An 8,436-nucleotide genomic window follows, 5' to 3' on the forward strand; every position below is an offset into this window, starting at 1 on the left:
CTAGGTGCAATTGTTGATGGAAGGGGAGGGAGGCCGAACCCACATTTAAAAGGGAGGGATGGTGGGTTTTCAAAAAAAGAGATAAAGATATGATAAAAAAGATTGATTTGGAAAAGATAAGATAGAAGATATGATAAGAGAGGATATAGTTTAAAATTGAAAAGATATGAAAGATTTTTGAAAAAGATAGATCTAGATTTTGAAAAAGATAAAGTGGAGATTTGAAAAAGATATTGATGAGTTGAAAAGATAGATTTGTTTTTAAAAAGATTTGAAAAGAGTTGGATTGAATTTGCAAAGAGGGTTTGTGCTTATGGATTAAGATATATTTGATATTTTTAAAGTAGGATTTTTAGAAATTAGGGATTTTAGAAATCAGGGTTCTTAACATGTTTATGCAAGAAATCATGAATTGAAGTATGAAAATTAAGATTAGAATGAAAAAAATATGAAGAAAAATGAATTTACCTCCTCCCCATCATCCTGGCGTTTGAACGCCCAAATGCTGATCTCCTGGGCGTTCAACGCCCAGTTGTTGCCCTTTTCTGGCGTTGAACGCCAGATTGCTATCCTTACTGGCGTTCAGCGCCCACTGGCTGCCCCTTTTGGGCGCTGAACGCCCAAAATAGGCTCTTACTGGCGTTTTCTTGCCAGTGAGCTCTTTTTCTTTGTTTTGTGTGCAGATTCCTTCTGTAACCCTGTGAATTTATGCAATTGATTCTTTACCTTAGTGTCAGTGAACTTTATATAAACAAATAAAAATAAAAATAGAAATAGGGCAAAATGCTTAGAAGATTGATGCCCCATGGCTGGGTTGCCTCCCAGCAAGCGCTTCTTTATTGTCTTTAGCTGGACCTTGCTGAGCTTTTAGTCTAGCTTCAGCCTTGAGCACTCTTGCTCAACGTTGCCTTCAAGATAGTGCTTGATTCTCTGTCCATTGACAATGAACCTCTTATCAGAATCAATATCTTGAAGCTCCACATAACCATATGGTGATACACTTGTAATCACGTATGGTCCCCTCCACTGGGATTTCAATTTCCCGGGGAATAGCCTGAGTCTAGAGTTGAACAGCAGAACCTTTTGTCCTGGCTCAAAGATTCTAGATGATAGCTTTCTGTCGTGCCACTTTTTTTATTTCTCTTTATAAAGCTTGGCATTTTCGAAAGCTGTGAATCTGAATTCCTCTAGCTCATTTAGCTGGAGCAATCTTTTTTCTCCTGCTAATTTGGCATCAAAGTTTAGGAATCTGGTTGCCCAGTAGGCTTTATGTTCCAGTTCCATGGGCAGGTGACATGCCTTACCATACACAAGTTGGTATGGAGAGGTCCCTATAGGGGTCTTGAATGCTGTTCTGTAAGCCCACAGAGCATCATCCAAGCTCCGTGCCCAGTCCTTTCTACGGGTACTTACTGTCCGTTCTAGGATTCTCTTTAATTCTCTGTTAGAGATTTCAGCTTGCCCATTAGTTTGTGGATGATATGGAGTAGCCACCTTATGGCGAATTCCATACCTAACCATGGCAGAGTAAAGCTGTTTATTGCAGAAGTGAGTGCCCCCATCACTGATGAGTACTCTAGGGACACCAAACCTGCTAAAGATATGTTTCTGGAGGAACTTCAGCACTGTTTTAGTATCATTGGTGGGTGTGGCAATGGCCTCAACCCATTTTGATACATAGTCAACTGCCACCAGAATATAAGTGTTTGAGTATGATGGTGGGAAAGGTCCCATGAAGTCAATTCCCCATACATCAAACAACTCAATTTCCAAGATTCCTTGTTGAGGCATGGCGTAACCATGAGGCAGATTACCAGCTCTTTGGCAACTGTCACAGTTACGTACAAACTCTCGGGAATCTTTATAGAGTGTGGGCCAATAGAAGCCACATTGGAGGACCTTGGTGGCTGTTCGCTCACCTCCGAAATGGCCTCCATATTGAGATCCATGGCAATGCCACAGGATCCTCTGTGCTTCTTCTCTAGGCACACACTTACGGATTATTCCGTCTGCACATCTCTTAAAGAGATAGGGTTCATCCCACAAGTAGTACTTTGCATCAGTAATTAATTTCTTCTTTTGTATCCTATTGTACTCCTTGGGTATGAACCTTGCAGCTTTATAGTTTGCAATATCGGCAAACCATGGTGTTTCCTGAATGGCAAATAAATGCTCATCCGGAAAAGTCTCAGAGATCTCAAGAGAGGGGAGGGGCGTCCCTTCTACTGGCTCTATCCAGGACAGATGATCAGCCACTTGGTTCTCTGTCCCTTTTCTGTCTCTTATTTCTATATCAAACTCTTGCAGAAGCAACACCCATCTGATGAGCCTGGGTTTTGAATCCTGCTTTGTGAGTAGATATTTAAGAGCAGCATGATCAGTATACACAATCACTTTTGATCCTACTAAGTATGATCTGAACTTGTCAATGGCGTAAACCACTGCAAGTAATTCTTTTTCTGTGGTTGTGTAATTTTTCTGGGCATCATTTAGAACGCGACTAGCGTAATAAATGACGTTTAGAAGCTTGTCATGCCTCTGTCCCAACACTGCACCAATGGCGTGATCACTGGCATCACACATTAGCTCAAATGGTAATGTCCAGTCTGGTGCAGAAATAACTGGTGCTGTGACCAGCTTAGCTTTCAGCGTTTCAAACGCCTGCAGGCACTCTGTGTCAAACACAAATGGCGTGTCAGCAGCTAGCAGATTGCTTAGAGGTTTTGCGATTTTTGAAAAATCCTTTATAAACCTCCTATAGAATCCTGCATGCCCCAGAAAGCTTCTGATTGCCTTAACATTGGCAGGTGGTGGTAATTTTTCAATTACCTCTATTTTTGCTTGATCCACCTCTATTCCCTTGTTTGAGATTTTATGCCCAAGAACAATCCCTTCAGTCACCATGAAGTGACATTTTTCCCAGTTTAAAACTAGGTTGGTCTCTTGGCATCTTTTCAGAACAAGTTTCAGGTGATCAAGACAGGAGCTGAATGAGTCTCCATATACTGAGAAGTCATCCATGAAGACTTCCAGAAATTTTTCCACCATATCAGAGAAAATAGAGAGCATGCATCTCTGGAAGGTTGCAGGCACATTACACAGCCCAAATGGCATCCTTCTATAAGCAAACACTCCGGATGGACATGTGAATGCTGTTTTCTCTTGATCCTGAGGATCTACTGCAATCTGGTTATAGCCTGAGTAGCCATCCAAAAAGCAGTAATAATCATGACCTGCTAGTCTTTCTAGCATCTGGTCTATGAATGGTAAAGGAAAATGATCCTTTCTGGTGGCTGTATTGAGCCTTCTGTAGTCAATACACATGCGCCACCCTGTAACTGTTCTTGTAGGAACCAGTTCATTTTTTTCATTATGAATCACTATCATGCCTTCCTTTTTTGGGACGACTTGGACAGAGCTCACCCAGGGGCTATCAGAAATAGGATAAATAATCCCGGCCTCTAGTAATTTGGTGACCTCTTTCTACACCACTTCTTTCATGGCTGGATTTAGCCGTCTCTGTGGTTGAACCACTGGTTTAGCATTATCCTCCAATAAGATTTTGTGCATGCATCTAGCTGGGCTTATGCCCTTAAGGTCACCTATGGACCACCCAAGAGCTGTCTTGTATGTCCTTAGCACTTGAATAAGTGCTTCCTCTTCCTGTGAATTTAAGGCAAAGCTTATGATCACTGGAAAAGTGTCACCTTCTCCCAGAAATGCATATTTCAAGGATGGTGGTAATGGCTTGAGCTCGGGTTTAGGAGGTTTTTCTTCTTCCAGAAGAATTTTTAGAGGCTTTTTCATGTCCTCTGAATCCTCTAAATCAGGCTGAACATCTTTAAAGATGTTTTCCAACTCTGATTTGAGACTCTCAGCCATGTTGATCTCTTCTACCAAAGAGTCAATAAGATCAACTTTCATGCAGTCTTTTGATGTGTCAGGATGCTGCATGGCTTTGACAGCGTTCAACTTAAACTCTTCATCATTGACTCTCAGGGTTATTTCCCCCTGTTGGACGTCAATGAGGGATCGTCCAGTTGTTAGGAAGGGTCTTCCTAGAATGAGAGTAGCACTCTTGTGCTCCTCCATTTCCAGCACAACAAAGTCAGTGGGAAAGGCGAATGGCCCAACTCTGACAATCATGTCTTCAATCACGCCTGATGGGTATTTAGTGGAGCCATCAGCAAGTTGGAGACATATCCGGGTTGGTGTAACTTCTTCAGTTAACCCAAGCTTTCTGATAGTGGATGCAGGTATTAGGTTGATGCTTGCCCCAAGATCGCATAAAGCTATCTTGGTGCATTGACCTTCTAATATGCATGGTATCAGAAAACTCCCAGGGTCTTTAAGCTTTTCAGGAAAGCTTTTCAGAATGACTGCACTGCATTCTTCAGTGAGGAGAACTCTTTCTGTTTCTCTCCAATCCTTTTTATGACTCAAGATCTCTTTCATGAACTTGGCATAAGAAGGTATTTGCTCAAGTGCTTCTGCAAATTGAATCTTTATTTCAAGAGTCCTGAGATAATCTGCAAAGCGAGCAAATTGCTTATCCTGCTCCTCTTTCCGGAGTTTTTGAGGATAAGGTATCTTGGCTTTATATTCTTCAACCTTAGTTGCTGTAGGTTTATTGCCTACAGAAGTGGTTGAAGAAGCCTTTTTAGAGGGGTTGCTTTCAGCATTTGTGTGTGTCTGATCCCTCACTGACAATTGAGTGCCAGAGTTAGAAACTGGAGTGACGTTAGATGCCAACTCCTTGTCTGTTCCTGGCGTCTGAACGCCAGAACTGTGCCCATTTTGGGCGTTCAGCGCCAGATCTTGCCCATTTTGGGTGTTCAACGCCAGATCCTTGCCTATTTCTGGCGTTGAACGCCAGTCCTGCCTTGTTTCTGGCGTTGAACGCTAGTCCTGAGCATAGTCTGGGTGTTCAGCGCCAGCCTTCCACCAAATTTCTGGCATTTTAGTTCCAGAATTACTTTTCCCTGGGCTCTTACTATCCTCAGGTGAATTTTGGGTGGTTTGCTCATTTCTTAGCTTTTTGTTGCCCTGAGGTGGGGTATTTAATGTTTTTCCACTTCTTAATTGAACTGCTTGGAATTCTTCTGTTATTTGCCTTGACAGCTGCTGCTTTGTTTGCTTAAACTGTTCTTCCATATGTATATTAGCCATCCTTGTCTCTTGTAGTCTATCTTTGAATTCGGCTAACTGCTTTGTTAGAAAGTCCAATTGCTGATTGAATTCAGCAGCTTGTTTTATAGGACTGAGTTCAGCAGTTGCTGTTTTAACCTCTTCTTTCATGGAAGGGTCACTGCTTAAGTACAGATGCTGATTCCTGGCAACTGTATCAATGAGCTCTTGAGCCTCTTCAATTGTCTTTCTCATGTGGATAGATCCACCAGCTGAGTAATCTAGAGACATCTGAGCTCCTTCAGCAAGCCCATAATAGAAGATGTCTAACTGAACCCACTCTGAAAACATTTCAGAAGGGCATTTTCGTAACATCTCTCTGTATCTCTCCCAGGCATCATAAAGAGATTCACTATCTCCTTGTTTAAAGCCTTGGATGTCCAGCCTTAGCTGTGTCATCCGTTTTGGGGGAAAGTATTGATTCAGGAATTTTTCTGTCAGCTGTTTCCATGTCCTTATGCTGGCCTTAGGTTGTTTATTCAACCACCTCTTAGCTTGATCTTTTACAGCAAATGGAAACAGTAATAGTCTGTAGACATCCTGATCTATTTCTTTATCATGTACTGTGTCAGCAATCTGTAGAAACTGTGCCAGAAACTCTGTAGGTTCTTCCTGTGGAAGACCGGAATACTGGCAACTTTGCTGCACCATGATAATGAGCTGAGGATTCAACTCAAAGTTACTGACTCCAATGGAGGGTATGCAGATGCTACTCCCATATGAAGCAGTAGAGGGGTTAGAATATGACCCCAGAGTCCTCCTGGACTGTTCATTTCCGCTTAGGTCCATGATGGAGAAAGGGAGATGATGTAAAATAGAGAAAATATTTTTATTTATTTATTTCAAAAATAAGATAAAGATAAATAAAAATGGGGGAATATTTTCAAAAAAATGAGGAGAGAGGAAGTGGTTAGGAAATATTTTGAAAAAAAAAAATCTGAATTTTAAAAATTGATTTTCGAAAAAGATGCTTTAAAATAGAGAGAAAAGCAACAAGATATCACACGATTTAAAATTTTTAGATCTAATGCTCCTTGTTTTCGAAATTTTTTTTTAGGGAAAAACACCAAGGAACACCAAACTTGAAAATTTTAAGATCAAGACACAAGGAAAACTCAAGAACACTTTGAAGACTCACAAGAACACAAGAACATGAAGGAAGAACACCAAACTTAAAATTTTTAGAAAACCAAAATAAATTTTCGAAAGTTTTAAGAAAAACCAACAAGAAGACACCAAACTTAAAGTTTGGCACAAGGTTTAATAGAAAAAAATTATTTTTGAAAAATATTTTTAAAAAAAAAGGAAATAAGGATTCTAAAATTTTAACACGACAATAATAAGAGACTCTAAACAAAAAAAGAGAATTTTTTCCTAATCTAAGCAACAAAATAAACCGTTAGTTGTCCAAACACGAACAATCCCCAGCAACGGCGCCAAAAACTTGGTGCACGAATTGTGAATCACACTTTTCACAACTCGTACCACTAACCAGCAAGTGCACTGGGTCGTCCAAGTAATACCTTACGTGAGTAAGGGTCGAATCCCACAGAGATTGTTGGTTTGAAGCAATCTATGGTTATCTTGCAATTCTTAGTCAGGAAGTCAATTATTTTTATCAGTTGAATTTCGAATAAACAAGAGAGCATGGATTAAAGGTTACTTGTTTTGCAGTAATGGAGAATATGTTGGAGTTTTGGAGATGCTTTGTCTTCTGAATCTCTGCTTTCCTCTGTCTTCTGATTCACGCATGCACGTCCTTCTATGGCAAGCTGTGTGTAGGTGGATCACCGTTGTCAATGGCTACCATCCATCCTTCCAGTGAAAAGGGTCCAGGTGCGCTGTCACCGCACGGCTAATCATCTGCAGGTCCTCAGTCGTACCGGAATAGGATTTACTATCCTTTTGCGTCTGTCACTACGCCCAGCACTCGCGAGTTTGAAGTTCGTCACAGCCATGCAATCCCAGAATCCTACTCGAAATACCACAGACAAGGTTTAGACTTTCTGGATTCTCATGAATGCCGCCATCAATCTAGCTTATACCACGGAGATTCTGATTAAGGAATCTAAGAGATATTCATTCAATCTGATGTAGAATGGAAGTGATTGTCAGACACACGTTCATGGATTGAGGAAGGTGATGAGTGTCACTGATCATCACCTTCTCCATAGTTAGGCGCGAATGGATATCTTAGGTAGGAACACGCATGTTTGAATGGAAAACAGAAATACTTGCATTAATTCATCGAGACACAGCAGAGCTCCTCACCCCCAACAATGGAGTTTAGAGACTCATGCCGTCAAAGAGTACAAAGTTCAGATCTAAAATGTCATGAGATACAAAATAAGTCTCTAAAAGTTGTTTAAATACTAAACTAGTAGTCTAGGTTTACAAAAAATGAGTAAACTATGATGGGTGGTGCAGAGATCCACTTCTGGGGCCCACTTGGTGTGTGCTGGGGCTGAGGCTTAAACAATTCACGTGCATAAGGCTGTTTTGGGCGTTCAACGCCAGGTTTGGATCCATTTCTGGCGTTGAACTCCAACTTTTAATCCTTTTCTGGCGCTGGACGCCGGAATTGGGCAGAGAACTGGCGTTGAATGCCAGTTTACATCATCTATCTATGAGCAAAGTATGGACTATTATATATTTCTGGAAAGCCCTGGATGTCTACTTTCCAACGCAATTGAAAGCGCGCCATTTTGAGTTCTGTAGCTCCAGAAAATCCACTTTGAGTGCAGGGAGGTCAGAATCCAACAGTATCAGTAGTCCTTTTTCAGCCTGAATCAAATTTTTGCTCAGCTCCCTCAATTTCAGCCAGAAAAATACCTGAAATTACAGAAAAACACACGACTCATAGTAAAGTCCAGAAATATGAATTTTTCCTAAAAACTAATGGAAATAAACTAAAAACTAACTAGAATATACTAAAAACTCTATGAAATTAACCCCAAAAAGCGTATAGAATATCCGCTCATCACGCCCCTTTTGTAGGCGTTGTTGTTTGTTGACTTGTGCGTACGCACAAGTGTGTGCGTACACACACTTCTTGATTTCTTCAGTGTTTGTGTGCACGCACAGGTGGGTGCGTATGCATACTTTTCAAAACCTTCAGCTGTTGGTGTTGTTGCGCAATAACGCTGGTTGAAGTGGGCGTTGCCAACGCCCATAAATTGCTTCTAGGGTTCACTTGGCGTTGTTTGGAGTAACGCCCTTGTGTTTAGGCATTGCCAACGCCTGAATTTA

The sequence above is a fragment of the Arachis ipaensis genome, chromosome B7 (assembly GCF_059453495.1).
Source record: "Arachis ipaensis isolate K30076 ecotype BB chromosome B7, ASM5945349v1, whole genome shotgun sequence".
Classification (NCBI taxonomy): Eukaryota; Viridiplantae; Streptophyta; class Magnoliopsida; order Fabales; family Fabaceae; genus Arachis; species Arachis ipaensis.